The 27,740-nt window shown below is 43.4% G+C and overlaps 2 pseudogenes; both read left to right on the top strand.

Annotated features, from left to right (window-relative positions):
- Nucleotides 1-5,956: 5,956 nt before the first annotated feature.
- Nucleotides 5,957-16,643, top strand: LOC109320403 (annotated as a pseudogene).
- Nucleotides 16,644-21,994: 5,351 nt separating this feature from the next.
- Nucleotides 21,995-27,139, top strand: LOC109320333 (annotated as a pseudogene).
- Nucleotides 27,140-27,740: the final 601 nt, after the last annotated feature.

Genomic DNA, 27,740 nt, shown 5'->3' with positions numbered 1-27,740 from the left:
GCAATTTGTTTCACAATTTGCATATAGTCATCATTATATTCATCGGAGCAGCTGGGACTGCTCCAAACCTACCTCTGTAGGTATATTCCACTGAACTTCTGAGTTAGCTGCTATAAATTTAGAAATTCATAGATTTCATAGATTTCATAGACATTAGGGCTGGAAGGGACCTCAGGAAATCATTGAGTCCAGCCCCCTGCCCCAGGTTCAGGAAGTCAGCTGGGATCGAAAAATCCCAGCAAGATAAATGTCCAAATATCTCTTAAAGGAGTCCAGAGTAGGTGCTTGCACCACCTCGGGAGGGAGTTTGTTCCAGGCCTTGGCGGCTCGGACAATAAAGTTCTTCCTTAGGTCCAGCCTGAAACGGTCTTGGAGGAGTTTGTGACTGTTTGACCTTGTCATCCCTTGAGGCGCTCTGGTGAACAGGCATTCCCCTGGATCCTGATGTACACCCCTTATATACTAATAGGCTGTCACCAAGTCCCCCCTGAGCCAGTGCTTTTCCAGGCTGAAAAGTCCCATGGCTGAAGTACGTAAGTTAGTAACTGTCTATGTAAACAGTTTTTGTAGGTGAACTGCTTTACTGGATTGCATAACATTGGAGACAGACTACCTGGCTCTTTCTTTGATTGTAACTGCTTGCTAACTGCATGGAGAAAGAGGAAGCCAAAGGCATGACTCTTCTCCTTGTTAGTAGGACGCTAATTTGCAAGCAAGACTCTGGATAGCATCTCCCTGAGGCTTTACATGATAACTGGTTACTGACAGGACCTCTACAAGGCTAGTCTTCTGGGAAAATTTGATTCAGTTCTGAGCCCCAGGCAGGTGATATACAGACCTTTCAATGTCAGGCCTAACAGTGTAGCCAATGTGTCCAGTGTCCACTAGCCACATGACTTAAATAGAAGAGGAGATCACTATAGATCCCAAGGCCTCAGGACTTGTCCAGATCTCAGTCTGTGCTTTTCAATGTGTGGCACTGGGGTGGGAACTGCCAATGGCTGAAACCTACTACTCATCATTTACCTTGTTTATACAGAACTGGGGCTCAGGCCAGAGGCTAATCAGTTTCTCTTGGATTCTTACCATGTACAGGTGGATGTTTCAGCTGGTTTTAATCCCTGTGGTGATAAATTATAGGTTATTATTAATGACTCATTTTTCCATGGCACTCATAAAAGCATTAAAGTCTTTAAGGAGCAGGCATAAAGATCTACTCCTTTGACTCAAGGAGCTCAGAACTTAATGCTGGACCTGACGTGACAAGTGGTGAATGGGGACAGGGCAAAGTTAGGAGGGATGAGCACAGTGACGTACCATGGGTCTCTGGTGCCCGTCCTTCTCGTAGCAATACTTAAAGTCACATAACACAATGAGAAGACTGAAGGGCCCGGCCGGTGGCCCCCCCATGCCCCAGGCCGGTGCCTGGGAGCCATGGCCCACTTCTGCCCCTGCATTGGTACTTTTAGACTTGGAGGTATCATGAAGAAATAGAGCCATATTTTTTAACAGTTCCAGGATAAACTTAATAGAAGCCTATCAATAGACTTTATTGACCGTATTTAGGTTTTGTCACCCAACAAGAGTTATGGACAGAGTAATAGATATACAGAAGAATCAAGGCACAGTTGTACAGGGAAATTAGTGCACTTCATCCAATAACTGGCAGTTGTATACATCTGAAATATCATAATTAATCAAAAATGTATTTTGGCTCTGTGAATTCATTGACCTCACAGTGATGGATGATGATGCCAAGAATAATATTATAAGCCCCATAAAATCTTTGCTCCATAATGGATGGATACACTTGCCATGGATACCAGACTTTTTTCCTTCTGTAAGGGTGCATCTACATGTCACCATATGGTGATGTTGTTACTATGCTGTGCTTTAGTACTTCCTTTTGGAAGTACTAAAACATGGGGCAGTAACTGCCCATACTGCACTGTACGAGTGGTGCATGCTTATGTTTTCATGCTGCATCGCTGTAGCAGCATGCTGTAAGTGGGAAGTGCACTGATATGGTGATGTAGCTATCTATCATGTGTAGCCATGTGATTGCTATGTTGCCATAGCGTGCCGTATGGTGACAGACTCTATGCGTCACCCTAAGAGGCTTAAATTGGGAACATCTGATAATCTCCTGACATCAGAGGAGACAAAAATTCTCTGGAGGATTAAGTGAAGATTTTGTATCTTAAGTATTTTTCGCAGGTATTTATTTTCTTATTGATAATCACCAGAGGACCTTGAGTTGATCATCAGAAAAATTATTGAAGTAACAATACACTACAGCCTATGTATCCATCAAAATTTCAGTCAGAATGGATTTGAGTCCTTGGATAGAATTTTATTAGACATGGTCCTCAGTGGCCTAGGGAATGTACTTTTAATGAAAAGGCAAATATACATCCCAAGGCACAATGCAATACAAAGCATAAAATGCAACACTGATCATAAAATCACCGTAATATCACAAACAAGAAAAGAAGCAATGCTCAGCATGTTTAGTTATCTTTTGCACCGTACAATGCTCTGAAGACACAAAAGTATTCAGAATTTATTTACTATTGCTATGGTGATTATTATTACACTGCTGTAGGGATTAGGACTCACTAATTTGTGAAACATGGATAACTGGCACACCAAAGAACTGGGCAAATAACTAAAGGCACTTTTCAACTCTTCCATGGTGATTTTGCAAGGTGCAATTGCAAATAAAAAGATTCCTTATGGAGTTGCAGAAGGAAGGTTGAAGACGAAATTTCTAGTGGGACAGACGTGCTCTCTGTAAAGAGCATGGAAGGTCCTCAGAGAATAGTTATGAAAAAGAAACTTCTAATGAGCAGGGGACCAAAAGGTAGACCAAAGAAATGCTCTGGAAAGGACCTTTGCCAACTTTGTCTTAGATTATACATAGGACACTTTAATACCAAACTTAATAATCATAACAGCACTTGCAACATATTGCATTCATTCCATCTTCAAAGTACTGAGTTAATATTAGTCATTTATTCTGGCAACACCCTCGTAAGGTAGCTAGAAACTTATTATTAGTACTCTTTAACAGAGAGGGTGAAACAGATATAGGGTAGCTAAATGAGTGAGTAAGAGGCAGAACTCTGGAGCCCCTGGGGCCCAGTTTTACACTTAGTGGAACAGGTCAGCTGGATATGGCAAAGAAGAACTGCAAGAACTTTTGAAGTGAGATATTTTAGTCAATAGCAAGATAAAAGGCTGCTTTCACAAGCAGAGACAGTGGGAGTTGCAAGCCCGACTAAATTTCAATGACTGACCTATAAAAAGTTCTTTCCCTTGAGAATGGGATTCTTCTGTTATCTCTGACCCTGAATAGTTTTGCTAAGACAGCTGTCCTTGACTTAAAAAGGACCTCCTTATTTTGTGTGTTGCTTACTAGCTGTTTCTGGTCAGCAAATACAGTGATAGTCCAAGGCAATATAAGGACCCTGGTCATCGCAGGAGAAGCTGAGGGTGGGATTGTCATCTATCATTTAAGAAAACCTAGTCTTTCTTTCTCATTTTCATTGATCTTTTGATCCTAATTACTTCACAGAGTAGAAGGCCCTCTGGCAATCATACCACAGTACTCTTCCTCTACTGCAGTTTTGCTTTATTTTTTAATGGAGGATAAGAAACAGATGCCATGGTGAGAGCTATTCAATTTTTTTTCCCTATTTCACAGGATTCAGAATGACAGCATAATACATTTGTTAGGAGGTGGCCTTTCAGTTGATTTGTTATTTTTGGTTGTCATTTTTATTTGGACATTTGCAATACAATAACAAACTGCCTTCTTGGAAGTCTTTGAAAACTCTCTTGTCTTGGACTCACCCATCTGGGGAAAAATGCTGCCTGCCACAGGCTCCAAGGTTTTGGGTCTGAACACATCTTTCACAAGCATTCATGTACTCCTACTCTTTGCTTCAGTGCAGGGGTTAGGTAGGTTTCTGCTGTGGACTAATCTGTGAAAAGCCAATAAAAGCTCACTCCAGAGATCACCTTCCATTATGCACTTTACTTATATCATTAAAAGACCTTATAAAAGAGGAAATTCACATTTGATTAAATATAAGATGAAGCTGCTGGAATGCCGCTGATTATGTTCTGAAAAGAACTCCTTGGAAGAAAAGAAATGATGATATCAACATCTCAATTATTTGAAGAAAAAAAACTCAAGAAAAATTAGTGAAAACAAGAACAGTTTTGACAAGCCCTATGAAATCTTTGAACCACCATGGACAGATGAACTTGCTAATAGGCTAGTCTTCTCCCCTTTTAGGAGAAGTTGTAACTGCTAAACTTTAGGAGGTGACTACTGTAGGATACAATATCCATTGAAACTGCATTATAAATAGCAAATATTTTTGAAGTGTAAAATGAAAACCGAACAATGAACTCCTCAGGATAGTGTGAAGTTCCAAATTGAGCTAGCAAGAGTGCAAGAGATTAGAATAAAAATTGAAAGAGCAACCACTTGGGCCAACAGCTCCTGTATAGATTGGGAATACCATAAAGTTTGGGGTCTGAGCAATGCCAGAGCTAGCTCTCAGGCCTTCTCACCTGTCAGTCCCTGGACTACATGCTAATCTTCTTTGATGTATCTATATTTTAATTTTTTGTCACGCAAAGGTAAGGTACTACAGGTTATGATTAAGGTAAATTGGCAGAGATATTACAAGGCAGAATTGCAGTACAAAGGGTACTATACATCTCTCACAAAGTGTTGTTGAGTAAATTATGCAGGTGCCAAGAACCTAAATCTCCTCGATACATTGTTGACTACAATAGCTAAGTCCTTGCAGAAAAGCAATTCAGAAAGTGAAGTGCATGGATATTTTGTTTGTAATTCACAAATAATTGGAAATAATGTAGAGAAGAAAAGAGAAATGTAGCATTTGGCCTCTCAAAAATCTTGAGTCTGCCATACTCCTTTGACTGTGGAAAGCGTCCTGTTTGGAGATACAGAGAAATGCGGCACAGAATAACTTAGAGGGAGATTATGATGAATTACCTTCTGCAGATAATTCTGTGCTTTTAAGCACGCCGTGTAAGGAACTAGCCCATAGTGAGGCAGCTGGGCATTATGGGCTGATCATCAGTTTGAAGAAGCTCTGACAGCCTACCAGCCTCCAAGTGCATAAATGTGTATACAGTAGTGAAAGGTGCTAAACTTGTTGTCAGACTTTTGTTCTTAGTTGTCAGAAGAGCTTTTTCTTAATCAGATAACAAATTAATGCCTGGATAAAAAAGAAACATTCTGCTGACTTCAATGGGGGTTCAGAGCTAACACGTACAATCCCAAGATCCATGTTAATCATATCAGAATGACTGCTAATTTACTCTGTGGTTTTGTTTATACAGGGAACACACGGTCCCGTATCACAGGCTCATCATTTGTTTGGAGAATATATTTTTTTCCAATAAATATGGGGTTTTGATGAAAAAAATTGAAAACAATCATTCTGGAAAATGTTTGTTTTATTTCCTTGCTTATCATAAAGAAATTTCTAAACGGAAAATAAAAAAATATCATTTCAAAACAGTGGATCTCACTGTTCAAACTGCAGCAGTTCCTAATGCTGCCAGCATAGATAGTATCTCTTAGTAATTATAGCCAAAGTATTGCTGGGATGTCAAAACATGGAAATATACATGATCAACATAATCTTGGAGTTATCTTATACTTAAGGTGCTGAGATAAAATCAGCATTTATGAGCTTACCAATACAAGGCAAGCAACACTTCTGAAAGTGAGCTGGAACGGATACACCCTCCTTATAGAGAACAGCCAGATGCCAAAGAAAATGTTGACAGACAATGAAGACAGAATGTGATTTGTGAGAAGCAGCAAGAGGAAGAACATGAATGTGGCAAACAACAAAACGTGGCACATAAAATCTCCAAGTGCATTAAGTAAGAACAATAAGAGACAATGTATTACACCGGCGGAGGAAAATGTTGGAAGCTTAGCAAGCGCTACACATTTTCCAGCCTGGCATATGTAAAGGAAGATCAGGCTTTTCCTGTTAATTTTGCTCTTGAAAAAGATACTTATGGTCAATGACCTTGGGCAAAACTAGCTATTCTTGGAAGTAGCTATTATATGGCTCCCTTGACAAACTTCCAGAAGTGTCTATTCTAGAAGGCAATGAGTGGGCAGCTAGCAGGTGCATTTCTTTAAGGGGTTTCAGACAGGGAGGAGTTAGGTGTAGAGAGATGTGAAAACCTTCCTCTGAGAGAGAGCTGGGTCCTGTGGAATTGTTCAGAGTGCTAAATAAATACAGCTAAGGATTTGCCCCATTAAATATTGTGATTGTTTCTGTCCTTCCCCAGTGTAGCATTCTGACTGAAAATCAGATTGGGTCCCCAGTTTAAGGGATCGTTTTAGCTACCTTTCTAAGTACACTGAGTCTTTCCTGACTTGCTTCAGGGACACAGTGGAAGGATTTCTACTGCCTTTCCTTAGATTGAGCTGATGCCTGTATAGATCTCTTGCTCCTGATATTCTCCAGGATGTGAAGTCTTGCGTAAACTGTGTACCTGGCTAGTCTGAATATCCTCTGTTCACAGATGACCAGTCACACTTGATACCTATTACTACACAAAGAAATCTCACTTCTTTCAGGAAGAGTAGCAGCTTCTCCTGTCTTCTCTTAGAAGTACCATAATCTGTATAACTGGAGGTGCATCACATCAAGATTAGTTGCATGCATGCAAGGCATAGATGCTTGAAAACCTATGTCCAACAGAACCTTTTCCTTTGGATTGTCAGAAAGAAAAAGACTCTGATTTAGAGAACCTCTGCCTGAAGTTTTCCCACCCTGCCTTCAGCAAATTGAACCCCCAGAGAACGTGCTTTAGCAGACAACACAATATATACATGTAAAGTGTGACTGATATGCAATGTGGTTCTTTTATGTGTTTTCCACTCCGTTGCACAGCTCAGGATTTATAAGCAAGCTAAAATGATCTGACAGCCTGAAGTCTGATCACACTTAGCACCAATGTGCTTTGCGCAAGTCTGTGGATAGCAGTCTCAGACATTAGTGCTGGAAAAGACTTTGTGGAAAATTGTTACAATTGCTTGTTCTTTTGTCTACAGTGTAACTATGTTCCATGTTGTTGTTGTATAGTTTCATCATAAATAAAAACCTGATTATACAGAGAATAATATTACCAATGGACTTTAAAAAATAATCCATTGACATGTAAAGTGTTTTCTTTGTGTTTTGGAAGACAAAGTTCTTTAGGTAAATCTGATATATTTTATTAGACCAATTCAAATAGTTGGAAAAAATTCTTCTTTGCAAGCTTTTGGGTACAACTACCCTTTGTCAGGTTGAGGAAGCATCTGCAGTTGGTGTGTGCTCTTCCTGGATGGCATTAATAGTAAAGAAGCCAGAGGTTGGTGTGCATACAAGAAAGCCAGTCAATGAAGATATAAACTGGGGAGTCAGTGGGTGAGAGATAGCCTGGGGGAGAGGGGAATGAATGTAGCTGGTAAATAGTGGAGAGGTACCTGGGGAGTCAGAAGTTAGGCAGGTTATAACATGTCATAAATCCAATGTCTATATTTAGTTCCTGATTGTTTGTATCCAGTAGGTTGATGAAGTGAAGTCTGTAGGCTCATCTGTGAAAGGTATCATCCGTGTTTGTGATTTTTGGAGGCAAATGAAATGCCCTCAGGGAAATTATTCTCGGCATAAGTAATAGGCCTAACCAACCCCACAGGAAAGGAAACCAAACTCTCTAATGTTGACACCCATTGAGGAAAGTATAAGTAGAGATATGCAGGGCTCAAGAGTTTGGAGTCTGACTGAATATTGAGCTGTGCATCTTGCTTTGGGCTTTGGGTTGTATTCTCAATTGGTGTTGTTATGAGCGGTAGCATCAACAACAGTTTCACGGCCTGCTCCTAGCAGAAGGGTAATGATAGCAACAGCGCTGTTGTTGGTGGAGCTAGAATTTGCTTAGTCTCTGGAAGATGTGCCCCTTTCGGGTTAGCTGGTGAAACTGGCAATTTTTCTGGTGGTAGTTTTAGTGGAGGATTCGTTGGGACGGGCCTGAGTGCTGGAGGCTGTACTAGCAAAAGCTCTGGACCCTCTGTAGAAGAAGGTGTGCAAGGTGGTTATAGGGGGGTGGCCTTGGTGGTGACTTTGTTGGAGTTGGTGGTGACATTGCTGTCGTTTAACTGGTGATGGCCTCTTAGTCTCTAATGATAAAAAGCTGACCATGCAAAGCCCAAATGATCACTTGACTTCCTACCTAGACAAGGTGCGGTGCCTAGAGGAAGAGAACACTGAACTGGAATGCAGGATCTGGGAATGGTACACGAGACAAGGCCCCATCTGTGAGCCAAGGGACTACACAGCTGCTACAACAGGGAAATAGAAGATCCTCAAAACCAGGTAGAACTTCCTTTTTTCACCCAGATTCTAATCCTTCTCTTTGGCTTCCCTTGAAATCTTTGGTTAGATTCTAATGCACATGGCAGAGGCATTATTTTATATACATATAGAAGTAAGCGAGGACAACTGCTGCTTTGAAACTCTGGTTTGAGGGCATGGAAAAGTCCAGCAATACCATGAAAATGGACCATTGTTTCAACATGGTCAGATGGCTTTGGATAGTGTTTAGATTTCCCAGTTGAATTTAAATTTAACAGTCCTGGTGAATGAAATGGTATCTTAATGAGTTAATAGTTTTGGATTCAAGGAAAAAAAACCCTCTTAGGGCTCCTATACACATGACACACTGTAATTGCAACACATTGTAGCATCTTAATTAATAAAGTCTACTGGGCCGTGGTAATTACCGCACTCCACCAGACTCAAGTGTCATGTGTATCAGTGTCCCTGTGCTGAAAAATGTTGGCAGGGTGCTTTAAACGAAAGCTCATTCAGTGCTGCCATCTTTCAGCTCAGGGATGCTGATACACTAATTAAAGCTCCCTTTCCCTTCCCCCCCGCAAGCATGTCTATAAACACCCTTAAGAGCGTGAAAGTGGAAGTGAATAAATCTTGTGCATCAGCAGAGCTTGGTGTGATCCCACTCAAAGTACGATAATTTATGAATAGGAAAAGATGCATATTATGGGATTTTTATTCAATTATGTTTCTTGTTTCTTTGCTGCTTCAGAAGTTCCAAAGCCTCTTTTTTATTTGCTTTTCCTGGAGACCCATTAATTTTCTGTGATGCTATGGTCACTTAGCTTCCATGTTTACCATCTTATCTGTTAACAGCAATTTGTCTTAGTTTGTATTCTCTTTTATCTAAGCTGTAACATTCACTCATGCAGGTAACTGGACTTTCAAGTGTCTCCCATATTAACATAGGTGCTACTATACCTTAGGAATAAATAATTCTTTGAACTTTATATTGCTTAGGTGCTGCAAGCTCTTCTATCTATAGTTTAAGCAAGAGTGTTTCCTGAAAACTGTAAAGTATCTATGAATGTTGATTGTATTAATATGTACACCAGGCAATGCTGATATTCATATCAGACAAATTTCTCTGCATGATGCATCTGCTTTGCTGCCCTGTGGGCATCTTCTGATAGAAAGACACCTTAATGGCTCTGGGATGTGCAGCTGCACTTTCAGCTCTTTGCTGACACTATACTCTCACTTAAGTTACAACAGTAGTCTTCAGGCTACTCTAATGTGTGATGGGGGTCAACTGCAGGGATGGGCAGTGGGGTCAGGGATGTACAAAGGTCTGTGTTAAAGCAGGTAATTTCAGGATCTGGGCAACAGATGCCACTGTTACATTTCCATGGTGCATGAGAAGGAATTGCTCTGTCTCTGGGAATGTTGGTCTCTTCCCCATTGTTGTGCCTATAATGGGCTGCTTTTACTGTCTGCCTTAGTGCAGAGTGAAGAACCAGTGGTGCTGAAAGTCCCTTCTACCATTCCCTTTTTCAGATCATTTGTGCAACCATGGAGAACAAGATCCTTCTGAACATTGATAACAGCAGGATGGCTGCAGACAACTTCTGAGTGATGTGAGTATGTCTCCATACAGGACAAAGCTAGTCAAAAGTCCCTGTGTTCCCACATCTCAGTCATGTTCCAGAAATAAAACTCAAAAAAAGCCTCAGAAAACTATTGAACTTCCACATCCATGACATAATAAGCCATGATTATGATGACACAGAGGAATAATCCACTAACATTGCATTTTTCAGGCAGTTTGAAGCATTTATTTGCCCTCTCCTTCCAGAAGAACTTTTGGATATGGGAAATTCCATTAATTTATTTGGGGGTGTAACCAAGTTCAACTCCAGGAGTGGCCATCATGCCCCTGGAGCCCTTTTAATCCTTATCAACCTGCTCTCTCTTTGAGCAATCTCCCGTTCTCCTCACCTGCCATGCTTTGATGTTATAATCTTTTACAAACAGGGAGGCAGTCCATTCTGGGCATCATATTGGTCTCTGCATCTCACAAGCCCTCTTTCTGGTTCTAAACCTTGTTCTTGCCCAAAAATAAGTTTAGGATTTTCCTGCTTGGCCTTTTCTTTCTCCAAACTGAACCCTCTATTCTCTGGGCTACAGGTCCCTGTCCCTGTCAGTCTCTGGCTGTGGCCCTCCCCAGCCTTTGCCCTTTCTCTTTGGGCCCTGGCCCCACTCCTAGGCCAGTTGAGCTCTCTGGGCTCCCTAGCTCTGCTTGCTCTTTCTTTCTCACCCAAGGGGTCATTTCTCTATTCTCCTGCACAGCTGCTTTCCCTGCCAATGCACCAATGTAACAGGCACTCATCTCAGGGGTGGCTGCGATGTCCCCTGGTGGCCACTCAGTCCCTGCTCTGTCCTCGCTCCTGAAGATTGCTCCCCTTCACTTTTCCTGCCATGCCTTGTTGTTCTTAGATCTTTGGAAAGAGAGGCTGCCCCAGGGATCCCCAATCCCATCTATCTCTACTTTGCCTTAAGTTATGTGGGCTCCATCTTCCCCAATATGGTACCCACATCCATTTCTCGCAGGTGATACTCATTCCTCTCTCTCTCTCTGCTGTTCCTAACAACCCTCTCAGGCTAAGGGCCCCTTGTCCTTGTTGACACATGGTTCTCCTGGGCTACTGTCTTCTTAGTCCCCTTGGTCTCTGGCTGTGACCCCCAATCTTTTCTCCCTCCCACTGGGCCCTGGCCCCACTTCTAGGCTAGTTGAGATTCATGGGCTCCCCTGGCCCTGCCAGTCTCCATGCTGTGGCCCTCCTTCACCTTTGGCCCCTTTCTCTGGGCCCTGGCCCCCCTCTGGGCCAGTGAGACCTTTGGGTGCCCTGGTCCTGCTTACATGCCCCCCTCCTAAGCTCAAGCTCTCTCCCTCTGGGTCCCAATCCTTCTATTCTGTTTCCCAGGCCTCTTTACTCCCAGGCCTGGTGGGATCACCTCATCCCCTTAGTCCCTTGTCCAGACCTCCAGAGTTGCTTACCCCAGCTCAGGTGTTACTCAGGAGCCCGGCTGACCAGGAGCTCCTCTCTTTATAGCTTTCAGGGCTAGACTGCCTAATTAGATTAGGACCTAGGTTTATATGTTTTAAGTCCGGCCTATCTGGCCAGGTGACCCTTTAATTGGCCTCTGCCACACATGCAGGATGCTTCTCATATTGCCTATTTTACCTTAAAGTAGCAGGAGCATCAAGCCTCCTGTTACAGGGGTGAGAAAGAATTTGCTTCTGTTGCTGAAATGCTAAAACTATAAACACAAAAAGAGTGTCAAGATCTTCATTCATAGGAAATGTAAAAAATAAAACAATACCTGGAGTGAAATGCATAATACCTGGAGTGAAAAAGGGGTTTTGTTTCTGAGTTGTTTAAATTCAGCTTGTGGGCAATGAAGCTCTTTGCCAATTAAACACAGAGAAGAAAATAAAGAAGATGGGGAAACAGACCTACACATAACTGAACTGTATACAGGACAAACACTATAGGGGGAGATCAGGTACTGACTATCATATTTTCCTTGCCCGTGGATTAGGTCTGAAACTGATTGTGGACTCTGCCAGTGTATGGAGGCTGCTGACATTGTTAGCTTTTAACCAGCTCTAGAACAACTGGCTAGATGCCAGCCTGGCTTGCGGTTACAATTTGAGGCCCTGACTGATGAGCTGTGCCGTCTTAAGAACCATGAGGAGGTAGGATTCCTTCTTAATGAGTAATAATAGTACCTTTACACTGTCAAGTATATTTAATCTGAAACTAGTAAATAAGCATACAATCAACAAGTAGATTATCCAATAGTTACATGTTGTGGGGGCCATCTGAGGCGTGTGCTATTCCAGGGGTTTTCAGCTTTTTTTAACAAGTGTACCCCTTCTGCCTCAAAGTTTCAGCTCATGTATCCCTTTATATTTTTTCCTTGTTTTTAAGGGGTGGGGTGGGGAGAAGATTGTGGTGAGGCAGAGAGTAGGGCTGGGGCTGGGGCTGGGGCTAGGACTGAAGCTTGTGCGGGGGCAGGGGCAGGCGCCGCACAGCCAAGGTGGAGCACAGGACCGAGCCAAGAGAGCAGCTCATCTGGAGGTTGGGGGGGGGGGGGCACTCCCATCACTGAGTGCACCCTGGCAGAGGCCTTGGGGGGCATGTGCCCCCCAGATCTGTGTGTGGGGTGGAGGCAGCTGCTGCTGCAGGCTGTATTCTGCATCCTGCTGCCACTGGCCCAAGAGCCACACGATGCCACCATATGCCTAGGCTGGCCATCGAGGTACGTCAAGAATAGAGGACAATTGCATTTAGTACAACTAAATGCATTTAGTGTCCCCACCACCATGAACGCTGCATGCCTCCCAAGGCTGGGGGGGATGGTGAGCTCCTGAAGGCGGTGGTATCGGCGGCAGGGGCATGGCAGTGGTGAGTGGTGAGCTCCTGCAGGCAGCCGCAGTGGTGTCAGTGTTGGGGGCTGGCTGAATGGGGGGCTCTGGCAGGCATATGCAATGGTGTTGGTAATGGAGGGGGAGGAGAGGGGTGTGCCGAGTGGTGAAAAATAGAGGACATAAAGGTGTATGGTTTTGTATCAACAGAGGACAGAGGACAGAGAACCAGAAAACCAGATCATCCTCTATAAAACCGGACGAATGGCCACCCTACATGTGCCTGCTGCCACTGGGCAGGCAGGGAATAGACACACACACATGCAGATGCAGACACACACACACATGCAGGCAGATGCAGACATACACACACACAGATGCAGAGACACACATGCACACACAGATGGAGATGCAGACACTCCCCCTAATAGGTAAGTGTATGACAAGGGAAGGAGCAGGGTGGGGAGGGGGAGAGTGCAGGGGCTGCAGGGGGCCAGATTGGGAATGGCAGGGTGAGCGAGGGGAGTACATCTCTGTGCCCGATCCCAGAAGCAAGGCTGGGGAGGTGAGGGCAGTGGTGCCCATCTGTGGACTGCACATGCACTGGCTGGCCGGGGAAGGAGGGGTTTCCATGCAGTGACTGCTGCTGTCACCACCATCCACTGCCATGCACCGCTGCCGCTTTCCTATGGCCTGTCGCACATGCAGCTCCACGGGTTGTTGATGGGCCTCATGCCTGGCCAATTGTGCGTCACCTGTTAGCAGCCCACAGAGCTGCATGTGCACTGGACCGTAGGAAAGCAGTGTGGGCACAGGTGCAGCAGCAGCAGGGGTGTAGGGTGGTGGTGATGGCGGTGGTTACCATGTGCAAGACACCCTCACCTTATCTGGCAGGGGGGCACCGCTGCCTTTGCCCCCCTCCCTGGCCCTGCTCCTCGGAGTGGGTACAGACAGCGAGCTGAGGTGGGGGGCGGGGAGGTGCCATGGTGTGCTGTGTGGGGTCGGTGGCACTCAGTGCACCCCTCCCCTTCCCCCAGTAAGAAACAAAGTATGGGAATGTGCCAGGGGAGATGCTGCCACCACCCCCAGGACATGCTCCGTCCTCACCTGCCACTGCGTATATCCTATGACCTGCTTAAGTACCCCTAGGGGTACATGTGCCCCTGGTTGACAATCCCTGTGGTATTCTATTCAGTTCATTTTCTGGATGGGAAAGCTGATGCCCAGAGAAGAGAAGTGACTTGTTCAGCAGCAAAAAGCAAGTCAGTAACAGCGACTGGAGTAGAACCCAGGAGTTAATTTGCTCACCACTAACTCATTCTCTCTTCTTCTCAAAGCAACACTTCAAGGAGCTAATACTGTATTTACTCACACACCACATGTCTAAGGAGGATTTTCTGTCCAGAATAAAAGCAGTTAGCTTTGATTCCTGATCCACCATGCAGCAGCAGTTGCATTACTATTCAGGCAGCTGAGGGAGTCAATTGACATGGTTTAGTGTTCTTCACTCCACAGGTGTTACCAATAGTCTCTCTTTTTAATCAAGCCAACTTTTCTTTGGGTTATTTTGCTGTCTGCTAGCTGTTCCTAGTTTCTCTTCTTTTATTTCACAGTACTGAAAACTCTTTAGCTCTTTTCAAAGTCATAGATCTACCAAGGGAGACCAGTCTTTAGCAGCAGCTAGGGTTCCAGGTTTTAGTTAGGCAGGAATGGAAGGGTGAGTCAGCTGAAGCTGCGGTTCTGTCTCTGCTCTGTGTAGCCATCACTCTGTAAAAATAGGTTTTTCTTCATTCTGACTTCCCAAAACAAGATACATATCTTAGTTGGAGGCATGTGGTATGTGGGAAAATACAGTATATGGCTATCAGAACTGGCCACTGCATGGCTTTGCTGGCCTCAGCCTCCCTGGGTGACCACATCTGGATCTTTAATCCATGCCCCTTCAGGGAAATGTGTGGATTTTGTTCATCAGGTTTGTTTCTTCAGTCAATCTTCATCATCCAGCAACTGGAATGGTCAGGTAGATGTAGAAATGCAGATCTTTGTAGGAACCTCATTCTTCCTCAGCAGAACAGTCAGCAGTTTCTCACTCTGGTTCCATTCATCCTCACCCTCCCTACAACACCGAGTTGGTGCATAACCCATTGCTGCCCAGTAAGTGCTTTTGGAGTCAAATTCACCAGGGAATCAGGCTGATGAGGCTCTATTGATTTCATGGGAGCTGTGAACTGAGCCAGGGAGGAGCCTCTCAGTGGAGTTGCTTCATGTGGCTGCTCCGTACTCATCCCGTGAATATCCCTGCTACTCTGCTCTTTTTGCAGGAAATGAATTGTCTGAGAAGTTGGTCAACTGGAGATGTCAATGTGGAGGTCAACACTTGTCCTGACCCAGATCTGAGGAAAAGGCTTGATGGCAAACAATGCCAGTATGAAAATACGATGGAGCACAACCACAAAGAGGCTGAGCAGTGGCATGCATGCAAGGTAAAATGTCCACACTATACCTGCAGACTCCTGGACATCTTGATAATACAGTGAGGGCCTCTCTAGACAGAACTCAAATAAAGAAATACTTACAGTGAGGAACAAAAGGAGAAGAGAAATTAAGAAAGAGTACCAGAGACATTTCAGTATTAGTTACACAATGAGAAAAAAGGAATGCTGTATGCAGTATGGCCAAGAGTGGATTCAAGTATTTAATTATATTTCCAAATTGCTTTTTAGTTCAGGGCAGGGGCAGCAAGATGGCTTGCAACATGTCATTACAGCTGCATAGTGGTATAACTTGGTGGGACTTCAGAGGACTGGAATAACAGGGTCTCCTGCAGAGTGAGGAAGCTGTTGAGGATAACCAGAAGATAGGTGCATTGGAGAGCAGGGAAATGAAAGCTTCCAATAGCTCACGGCCTCCTTACAGCCTTTGATTAGCTACTCCTTTTCTTCCCTTCCTCACTGCTGAGTGCACCATCTTCTCCTGACACTGATCTTTAAAAACCCACTAAATATTTTCATTCTGTTCCTTTGTAACTTTTCAGATTGAGGAGGTGAATCAGGAGATCATCACCAGCAGTCAGGAGACAGGTCAAACAACAACCAGGTCACTGAACTGAGATGTTGACTGCAAGCCCTGGAGATTGACCTGCAGGCCCAGCTCAGCCTAGTATGTCTTGCTACTACCACGCATATCTTACCTGTCTTTGAATGATAAATGGATTTCTGAGATAGTGGGTAACTGGTCATCCCTACCACTGTGGGTGGAAGTGATAATACAGCTGCCAGTTATGATGCTTGCAGGCACTTGCTTTTATTTCTACATTCGAACAACCCAACTTCCTGAGTCTTAATCAGTTACATTTCAGTATATCGGAATGGGACTCTGGAATCCTCATTGTCTGAAACTACATGTCGCTACAACACCCAGCGTGCTGGGATACAGGATCGGATTGCCTGTGTGGAGCAGCAACTGACAGATCTACGAATGGAAATGGAGTGCCAGAATCAAGAATACCAGACCCTTCTTGATGTCAAATGCCACCTGAAGCAAGAGATTCAGACCTATCACTGCCTGCTGGAGGGAGGACAGAATGATACTGTGCATGTAGACTATAGGCTGAGGAAGGCATAAGTCATACACTGGTGCTTTGAACTGTGGAACGTGAGAACTAGCTTGGTTTCATCAGCAATTCACAGCAGGTTTAAAGGTTTGGCTAAGAAATACTTGAGTCAAAACATGAGTAAAACTTCTTTCCCTTCTTTCCCATCTCCAGACATGGACAGGAGAACTCAGGGGAACAGATTCTATTTTACTTTTGATGGTAGAGCACTGTAGCATGTCTTGTCTTGCTATATGCTTCCCATTGTAGGCTGGTCAGGAGATTTTAAGAGATGTGGTAACTTACCCATTGCCACTATCAAGCAGGAGCTGGGATTGAAAATAAAACCCAGTATACTGACTTGGTGTCCCCATGGCAAAACAGGGGAACTGCAGCCTCAACAACCTTATGGTCCGATGGCTGGGGAACCGGCTCTGTGGTCAGATCCAGAGAGTGATAATCAATGGAACGGTGTCAGCATGGTGCATGGTGACCAGTGGTGTCCCCCAGGGCCCTGTACTTGGATCAGTACTCTTTAATCTATTTATAAATGATCTGGATTCAGGTTTAGTTAGGGATGATCATATCTTGAATAGAGGAGTTGGACTAGTTGACATCTGGACATTCCTTCCCATCCTACTCTTTTGTGTCCTATGCTACAGGCAATACTTGTGTTCTCCTGAGAAAGTAATAATTCCTTTTATCTCTCTTAACAGGTCATTGAAGAAGGACATGGGACTAACTAGACTGCTTGTCATTTCATCATGCATGACCCTTCCTTTCCCCCCACTCACAAGCAAATCAGTGAAAAAGTGACAGCAAAGTGTATGGAAAAAGAAGGAGAAATGCAGTGGACATTTGCTTGGCTCTATTAATGCTATCCATCCAGTGAGGTGCATTTGAGGTGTTTGGAGGGGCCATATTTCTGTCTATCATGTTGCTTGCTTCTTACCTTTTGCAATGCTGTTTTTCCAACCACTGCTACCCAGCTGTGTGCTGTGGCCGGTAATTTACCAAATGGTTTCAACTAAAACTCTGCTACTGCTGATGCATCCAAAATCCTGTGCCTAGGAAGTGATTGCTTCCTTCAGTCTTTACATAGTGCATGGCGGCAACCATACAAAAAGCTGCAGTTCTACACAATATGTTGCTTTTAACAAGCAAACTTGACCAAAAATGCTTGGCTACAGTGTCTCAACACAGGCTAAATCTCTGTGCAGCTTCCAAACTGTCTTTTGTTAGAACCAGTGTGCCAGGAAATGTCCACGTTCTCTCCCCAGCTGTGTAATTTCCTTATTGGATTCAAAGTAGGTGTAGGTTCTGGGAGAACCCCTGTGCACAGGGGAGGGGTGGCTATTCCTAGTGTAGAAGGTAGCATGAATAAAAGCAAAAATGGGAGAACTGGAGACTATCAAGCAAGGGTTGTCAACCGAGCACAGGAAGAGGGCTCAAGGAGAGTTGGTCAAAAGGTTTCTATTGAACTTGTTTAGTGGAAGACCAGCTCTAGTCCTGAAGTTCAGTGCAGAAGACAGGTTATCCTGGAGGCCACTGCCTGTGGTTAATGGAGAGTTGCACTCCCCATGAAAGGCTGTGATAGGAAGGAGGGGCAGGGGGGAGGCAGAGTGAACACAGCCTCCAAAGTCATAGAAAAGAAATACAACGGCAAGAAAAGAACTGATACTACAATGTACAAATGAAGATACTAGGAAGAAGACCACTAGTTCCAGGGCCAGGAAACAGTCTGAAATCAGGAATTATTAAATACTTTATGTGGCAGGTTTTCATGCAAGACTATATAGAGCCCAGATTTTTTTTTGATACTAGGTTGTCTTATTCTGCAACATAGTCACCATACACTCTCTACTAGGGGATGTTGGATTTAATTCCAGAAAGTTTATATTAATGAAATTAAGGTTTGACAGCAGTGCCCCATTCCCTTACAAAGTTTTAGTTGTAACTAAATGAAAACATCTGGAGAGCAAGAATAAAGAGCTAAGGCACACATCATTTATGCACCATAACTTTAACTTCTGCCTCATTTTGCAGCCCTGCATTCTCAGTTACCCACCTGCAGAACCCACCAGGTCTCTGATAATTGTGGAGAAGCCAAGTGTGGCAGGATGGGAGGTTTGGTTGCTAGGAGGAGAACAGAGATTCAGTCTCATTCCTGAATCTGGGCTGTGGGTACAGAGGATGGGCTTTGCCTACTCATTAGTGGCCCAGGAGGCTTGCAGAAACATGAAATGGCCTACCTCTCTCAATAGGATCTTCTCAAGTGAAAGAGAAGCCATTGTGTGATGAACAAGGCCTGAAACCATAGCTCTTAGTAGCATAACTGGGAGTGGGTATCCAGCACACTAGCCTCAGGTGCCCACTTAGAGGAGACACAAGAATGGCAACTGCTGCCACTGCCAGCCCAGTTGCCAGAGCTGGCATCAGCACCAACAGGTGTGCAAGCTGGTGGTTATGCCTCTACTCTGAGTCACACGCACTGCTTTATTCATACCAGGAGATGTTCTCATCATGGTCACCATCCAGTGCTTGCATCATGCACTGTGCTGACATATTTCTCAGCTACCCACCCCAGTCTCAGAGCTGTGTGCATCCTCTAGGTATGCCTGTTCCCAGCACCATCAGGCTGTTTGGTATTGAGCGTCTCCTGCTGGGAGCTGAGGAAGTTCACAAGTTACTAAGGAAGTGTTTACCCTCATTGGGTCTCAACTTACTATCTCCTCCCGCAGTGCAGCTATTTTCCAGTTTTATAGTCTGGCTGACTGCTCCCTGTCATGTCCTCCCCAACAGCTACATACCTGTTGAGAGGAGACACACCTAATGCAACCTAGTGCCCTTTGTAGGGGTCCTATGTACAATCCTGTGACAGGGAAGTTCTGATGGGAATGGTTACTCCAGCTGATCCCTATTTTACCTTCTCTCTTCTGCTCAGAAGTCTTGCTTAAATCACACCTGCAGCTGCATTAATGACGTCTTGGGTCAGAGTTGAGTCAGAACCTTTCCCTCCCCTTAAATCTTGTCTACATTGCAGCCTCAGCTATTGATTTCAGTCCTGAAATTGCAATAACATGGGTTCTACATTGGTTAGGAGAGTCCACAGCTTAGACTCCACTTGTTAATTATAGTCAAGGCCTTGTCAGCACAAGTGGTAAATTATCTATGATTATTATGTTGATATAATAAATCTTTGAGGTATTATGAATATTCAGCAGCAAGATAAAATCAGGAACAATGAGTTTGCCCCCAAAAGTACTGAAGCAATTGTTTTGAAAACAAAGCTTTGCTGGACTAGATACACCCTCCCTGATGGAGGAAAACAGGCTCCCAAAAAAAATGTTGAATAATGAAATTTCAATTGATTAAAAAAAAAGGGGAAACAGGAAGAACCAGGTGGCAGCATATGTGGAGATAGAAGGGTAAAACAAAGTAACCTGTGGGGAAGAACATTTCTAAGTAAGATGTGGTAATCTGCAATAGGAGAAGACAGGCTATTTCACTGACAGAGAAACAAGTTATAAACCCCAGTGACTGACATAACTGCATTTTGCTGCCTGATCAACTTGGAAATCAAGGACCAACCTCTTCCCAAACCATCAGCTGCACAGGAGAAGAGGCCAATGCTGGGCTCAGTGTTTTGAATCTGGTTTGCTCTTCTGCTTTGGTTGCAAAGATAGTATTGGGAGTTGTATGTGAAGTTGGCAACCTAACCCCATCCACCGAGGCCTTCCTCTTAGCTAGGATTCCACGAAAATCTGCTCCTAAAACATAAGTCACTCAAAAACTGTAGAATGAGAAATTACTATAGGCAGAAATAATTCAATCCAAGGAAAAAGCAGCATTCAAAAAGCATGAAGTGGCTGTCCAGGCAACACCCTCCCTTGCATCATTTCCAGAGATGTCTAGTGTGGCAGGGGGCTTTCTTTAGAAGCTGCCTAATCGAGAAGGATGGAGTAGGGAGGTATTTACATTTTTCTTGCAGCAACAGGTAGGCCCAATGGAATTAATCAGAGCTGCTTGACTCCACATGTAAGAAAATCAGGTTTCCCTGTCCTAACCAGGAGATCTTCCTAGTGACATTTCTAATTAGACAGTTTTTGCCAGCTTGTATTTAGAGAACGACTGGAACACTTTCCTGTATTTCATTCCTGTCAGCAACTCTGTGCTCATTTGAGACGGGGTTTGCTCTTCTGGGGAGCAGGAGTCTAAAAACTGGTGCTCTTAATGGCAGGTAGTTTTTCACTAGTTATTTCTTTCAGTGGAGAGCATCCTTCAACTAAGTCAGCCAGCTTGGCTTCTTTACAAAGAATTTTTTCCCTTAAGTTATTAAAATAAATGGAAATATAACCAGTGCCTGTAACTGCAGCTGAGTCAGGCTTATTTAGTATTCCTACATTCTCAGTGTTAAAATAGTGTAATCTCGTGTATGGATGGTTGGTCTGAACATCCACAGTTCATAGTTAATACATAGTTCCAGAAAGGTAAGGGCGAATGACTACTAACAATTGCTTGATGACCTACATGCAAAGAAAGTTACCACTTCTTTGTGTTCTTAGAAAGATATACATTCCATGTTTCCCTCTTGGGCAAGGTTTTCCTCATGCTGCCTGGCCCTCAGCAAACTGAATGACTGGAGAATGAATTTTTTTTTGGCAGACATATCATTTTTAAATACAAAGCATGATTGGTGTTTGTTATTGTCAGGGATTCATGATCCAGTTGGAATGATTGGTCTGGTGTCTAGTCACAAATGCCTTAAATGAGCTTTGCCAGGCAGAAGTGTGGAATGCTTTCCCTAACACTGGTATTGGATATATGGCCCATTATAATTTATCCAACTCCCAAATACTTTCCACACAAGGAAGGTGAGACTGATTCCCCCACCCCCCAAGTTCCCCCTTTTGGTAGGCTTTGATCCCCCAATACTCAGCTTCTTTTCTTTTTTCTAATTGTCTGCTACCCCTGAGAATTTCCTTCAGCCCTGGCCTGTTCTGCGCTTAACTTGCTGTGCCTAGCTTCCTATATTCAGAGACCTTAGGAAGAAAGTCTTTGAAAGCTTGTCTAATTTTATTCCAACTAAATAGTTGGTCCAATAAAAGCTATTACCCTAAGAAATTCTTCCCCAACTTTCATCTTGCCCAGTGTAGACTCTTGGACATTACAAAGGGAAAAGATCCTCAACACAAATGATTCTTCTCCAGTCTTTTTCCAGACCAATTTCAGAGTCTCTCATAACCCAGGAGAAACAAGCCCGCCTTGTTGTTTCCTTTAGTTGGCTGGCAACCATCTTGAAGAGACTTAGATAGTATTTATAACATTTCATTTTTTGAGCAGTTTAGGCATCATTATGTGTTATGTTGTGTTGTACAAGCAAAAATGAATGATTCAGAAAACAATTTTGGTGACAATTTAAAACGAAGCTGCTGAACAAAGTTTCTTGGGATTTCTGGAGGCAAATGTCCTTGGGGAAATTATTCTTGGCACAGACATAAGACTAACCAACCCCACAGGAAAAGGCGGGGGTGAGAATCTCTATAAATGGTGACTCCCACTGTGGAAAGTATAAATAGAGATCTATTGGAAAGGGAAAAAAAACTGCAGTCTGATTCAGTACTGATCTGTGCATCCTGCTCTGGGCTTTGGGCTGGATTCTTAATTGCTGTCATTATGAGCTGCAGCTCAAAGCAGAGTTTTAATGGTGGTTCCCAGGGGAGAGGCAGAGGTAGCAGTGGTGTTGGTGGTGGCAGAGCTAGAGTTAGCTCAGTCTCTTCTGGAAGATGTGGAATCAGCAATTTTTCTGGTGGTAGCTTCAGTGGAGGATTCACTGGGAGGAGGCTGAAAATTGGCAACTGTGCCGGTGGAAGCATTGGACCTACTATAGGTGGAGGTATGTGAGTTAGCTTCAGTGGTGGCTTTGTAGGAGCTGGTGATGGCATCAGTGCTGTTTGTTGTCATGATGATAAGCTGACCATGCAGAACCTTAATGACCGCCTGGCGTCCGACCTGGATAAGGTGCGATGCCTGGAGGAAGAGAGTGCTGAACTGGAGTGCAGGATTCGGGAGTGGTATGCCAAGCATGGCCACCACGGTGAGCCAAGGGACTACAGCTGCTGCTACAAGGAAATAGAAGATCTTCAAAACCAGGTAGGACCTCCTTCTTTCATCCAGGTTCTAATCATTCTCCTAATGATCCTAATGCATGTGGCAGAGAAGATTGTGCACACGCATCGAAATCAGTGAAGACATCCGCTTCTTTGAAACTCTGGCTTGAGGGCATGGAGAAGTCCAGTGACACTATGACAATGGACTATCGTTTCACCATATTCAGATGGATTAGGATAGTGCTTCAATTTTTCAGTCAAAATTTCATTTGAATAAACCTGATGAATACTCTTTGCTCCTGCAAAAGGCAATTTGAGCCTCAAGGATGATTGCCTCCTTTGCTGACATTGCAGGCCAATGTGATTTTTGAAAACCCCCAGGTTTCTTTAAACTGCTGTGGAGGTGCTACCAGCTGTGTGTAGACTGGTAGCATTATTGAAGAAGGACAAAATTCAGAATGTAATTACCTGCGTGCTCAAGCCCTTTAGCTGTGCAGCTGTCCTGAGCCTGGGATCTGACACTTAGAAAGCAGCACTGCATTTGCACTATGAACGAGATGGAATTGCTCTGACCTGTGCCTCTGAGACTTTTGATCCCTTCCACACTGTTGTGCTTATGGGGACACTTGCTGGGGTGCGTTTACTACTTATGCTGCTGCTGATTTGTACAATGAGCCAGGTGCAGGGCTGAAAGTCCTCTCTACCTTCCTCTTTTCCAGATCATTTGTGCAACTCCGGAGAACAACAAGATCCTTCTGAATATTGACAACAACAGGATGACTGCAGATAACTACAGAGTGAAGTGAGGATAGATATTTGCTTTAAAGAAAGATAGTCATGCTCCCTCTAGTAGCTTACATGAGCAATGTTGCTGTGTGTTACCAATTATGCATAACTATTAAAATGAGGCTGATGCTAAACTTAGACCTATTCATAAACAAGCTTGATAAGAGCAAGGAAAAGTTGTGATGAGCATTGACTTCTCTGTTCTTTTTTGTCTTTGGTTTGGGTTTGAGACAGAATGTGATCTTCATCAGTGAGTGGAGGCTGATCTCAATGGCTTACACCCAATTCTGGACCAATTGACAAGATGTAGGGCTGACTTGGAAATACAGTTTGAGAACCTAAACGAGGAGATATGTCATGTCAAGAAGAGCCATGAGGAGGTAAATTATTTAATCAAGTAATAGTAATAGTTATGAGGATTTGTGTTCTCAGGTAAGCATCAAATATCAAGAGGGCATAATAGATAAATAGGTTCATAATTACTTATATTTAACAACTTCTATATGAAATTAGTATTATTCTGTTCATTTTAGGTTGAGGCAATTAAACCAGAGGGAGCAGAAGTGCTTTACCCCAGAGCAAACAGAGTAATTGAATCCTATGCTCTGACCCTCAGTCTATTCTCAAAGCAATATATGAATAAATATGAATAAAACAAAGTTCCAGGAGCCAACATCTGACCGTCACCATTGACTATCAGGTGGCTTGGCTGATCTTACCCTAAGTCAATACACTTGTCACATTAATTCAGACTAAGTTCAGGGAAAGGAGTAAGTTTCATCCAGTGAGTTTCTTCCAATCATTTTTGCATAACAAGTTAGCACTAGAAGAATGCAGGGTAAACGTGTTGTCCATATAAGCCAACAGGAAAGCATGGGCCAGTGTGTATCATTGACAAGCCTAAAGTGTCTCTGCAGGATCCTTGTTACATTGTGCCTAGGACACATTATATCTGGAATCACAGCTGACCTCAGGAAACTAACTCTCTCTTCTAGCAAAACAGTCAGAGCTTCCTCACACAGCTTTGGTTCATTATCATACTAACACTACAACATGGAAGGATAGCTCACTGATGTGCAGTAATTGCTGCTCTGCTTCTGGAGTCAGATTTCCCAGTAAAGTAGGCAAGCAAGACTGTTTTTAGTAGAGTTTAGTAGCGATTTAGTAGAGTTTTTCACAGTTGTAATTGTTGCTAGTGAGTGAAGAAGGGATGTAAGAGACGGGTAAGGTAAGATGGATGTTTGAGAAGTACCGTGTAGGGAAGTTGTTCCCTGGCAGGTGGTATGCCTTCTGCTACTATTGTTAAAGGAACAAAACCAAGATAATGTTGTCATTCCCCCTCCTCCCCCACTATTGGTTTCTCTCCACAGGAAATGAATTGTCTGAGAAGCCAGTCAACTGGAGATGTCAGTGTGGAGGTCAATAGCTGTCCTGGACGAGATCTAAGAAAAATTCTTGAAGACATGAGATGCCAGTATGAAACATTGATTGATCAAAATCGCAAAGAGGTTGAGGACTGGTATGCTTGCAAGGTACAGTAAATATACAGAACTGTAGCTAGCTTGCCATCTAGATAAAGTTTGATGCATTGACTGGAACTTTAGATATATCTAAAATCAACTAATACTAAGTGTGTGAGAGAAGAGGTGGAAAAGAAAGAATTAAGTAAAAGTACTTGAGCTATTTCAAGTTCTGACAAGCATGCAGTGCAGAGTAGGAAATGATGCCCACAGTATGCTCCAAATCTGATCAGACTCAAAATAAATTGCCAGAATATTGAAGCTCCTTGTCCAGGACAGGCCTCGAAAGGGTTATGACATCTCCTTACAAAAGCAGACTGGTGAGGGCTGGTCAATGGAAAACTGGATTTGAAAGCAAATTATTCACAGAAAGAACCTGCTTTGCTTGAAAAATAGTTATTGTTCATTAAAAACCAACCCCCCCGGCATTAAAATTAATGTTGTCTTTGATTTTTTTGTTATATTTTTGTTTTAAACTAAGCTCTGAAAGTTTTTCCCATAAAGAGCTTTTTTTCTGACAGGCACCAATATTGGCATCATCAGTTGGGAATAATAGGTTCAGGTGCAAAGGAGGGGTAGGTGAAGTGATGAAAGTATATGGCGTAACCATGACAAGAAAGTAACTCAGGACTAAGATGCATTGGCAAAGGAGTCAAGCTTTCACAGTCCCTGTCCACTGGGCACTATTTGGGTCTTTTTCTTCTATTTCATGAATAAAACATTTGAAACCGTTACTGTACAATGTTGTTTAAGAGCTCTCTGAAGATTGTGTGTGCTTTTCAGCTGGAGGAAGTGCATCAGGATGTTGTCACCAGCAGTCAGGAGATAGTGTCAAGCAACAACCAGGTCATTGAACTGAGATGGAAACTGCAAAGCATGGAAATTGATCTGCAGGCCCAGTGCAGCATGGTACGTGACAACAGATAGTGATATTTTTAGCTCAGCTGGGACACCATGGCACATAGCTTCCTTGGATATTGGGCAAGCAGTCATCCTGGCACTTTATGAGGAAGTGCTAATACCTCCCGTGACCCCCTCTGTTGCTAGTAGAGAATTGTTTCTGGCTTTATTTTGGGAGCTGCCAATTTCTTGTTTTGAAATGGATTAACTCGCGCATGATTCAAGTAGCTGATTTTTCTTGTTCAAATCACAGCGAGACACTCTGGAAGCCTCTTTGGCCAAAACCGAATGCTGCTACAATACCCGCCTTGCTGAGATACAGAAACAGATCACTTGGGTAGAGCAGCAACTGGCTGAATTGCAGAGGGAAATGGAGTGCCAGAACCAAGAGTATAGGAATCTCCTGGACATCAAATGTTGCCTGGAGCAAGAAATTCAGACTTACTGGTGTTTGCTGGAGGGCGGGCAATGGGGAATTGTATAAGTAGGCTGTGGGTGCACCAGAGCATAAAGTGAAACCCCAGTGGCATGAACTATGGAACGTGAGAGCTAGTAACATCAACAGCAAGTTCCCTGGGTGAGGAATGAGAGTGATGTCTGAATATCCTCACTGACTTGTAACTAGCTTCCTTTATTTAGCAAAACTCCAAGAGTTTGGGCCCTTGGTTTAGCTAAGCACCCAAAGGATGATTCAAATTTGGTATTGTACCAATATATCATCTGCTCAGTTATACTGTGCTTTCTGCTGTGGGTTTGCCAGGAATTTCTGTGAGAAGAATCTTTTAGAGCAGTATTTTGCCATTTGCCCCACCAGACAGGATCAAGAACTGCCAATGGAAAATAATCTGAAATGCTAAAATCTGTCTGAGCTATTTCGAACTTATAAAAATATTTCAATTGTTTTGAAAAAAATCCTCCAGGAGAGTCCCTGGAGGATCCTGTGGACATAGCCTGTGACCCATGGGAAGGGAAAGACTTAATCAGAAGTTTGTGTCACTTCCTTTTGTATGCAAAGCAGTTGGCTCTCATCAATTAAGATTTGAAATAAAGACTCTTGATTTTAGACTCCAAAATGCCTACAGAGGCACATAATTAAAAGTACTGTTTACAAAAGCACTGAGTGCCCCATGGTTCTGTTCTTTTTCACAAAGTGAATTTTTTTTTCTTTTATTCACCAAAAAACCTTCCTCTCTCTCAGTGGAGCAGCAGGAAGAGGAGTTAATGGGTCTTCAGCTGGAAAAACTGGAGGACTTCGATCTTCTCACTCCTTCTCTGCATCTTCCCAGTGTCAACCTGTGTGCCAACCAATGTGTCAACCCACCTGTCAGCCCTAACCCCCGCCTTCCTAGGGTAGGGATGTACAAGGTGAAGAACACTTTTTTATCACAGAAACATGAACTGTTTCTCTAGGCTCTGTCATTTTTATTGAGCGGGAAGAGGCATCAGAGTCATTCTCTTTCAGGTGGTCTGGGGATCCCAAAATGTTCCTATTTTATGGGCATACCAAAAGCAATAGGATGAAGGCTAAAGCTTTGATGTGCAGCTGAGCTTGCCACCATACATATTTTTGCCCCCAGCCACCTTTCTGACAGTTTCTTTGTTAAATGAATGAAGAGGCCACACAGTCAGATTCTTTATTTCTTTTCAGAGAAAATAACTGTTCTTTCTCTCTCTCTGAACAGTTTATTGCAGAAGGACATGTGATTAATTTAACTCTATGCCCCCTAGAGAGGCTGACCAAGGCAATAATGAGAGCAAACTGTAGGAAAAGATCAAATGAGAAATACTCCTGATATTTACTCAGTTCTGCTGAAGCCCTCTGTCCAGAAAGACCTATCATTTCTATTCAGAGGTGCCACTTCTCTGCCTATCATGCTACTTGCTTCTTCCATTCTGTAATGCTGTACTTATCCGATTGGTGCTGTTTACTTGAGTTCATATGAGCTGTGATTGGTGATATGCTAACCACTGAAAAATTGTCTCAAATAAAACACTGCTACTACTGATGCT

This window comes from Crocodylus porosus, unplaced genomic scaffold (genome assembly GCF_001723895.1).
Source record: "Crocodylus porosus isolate Cpor-Errol unplaced genomic scaffold, CroPor_comp1, whole genome shotgun sequence".
Taxonomy (NCBI): domain Eukaryota; kingdom Metazoa; phylum Chordata; order Crocodylia; family Crocodylidae; genus Crocodylus; species Crocodylus porosus.
Note: the sequence above shows the minus strand (reverse complement) of the source record. Positions and strands in the feature narration are given on the sequence as shown.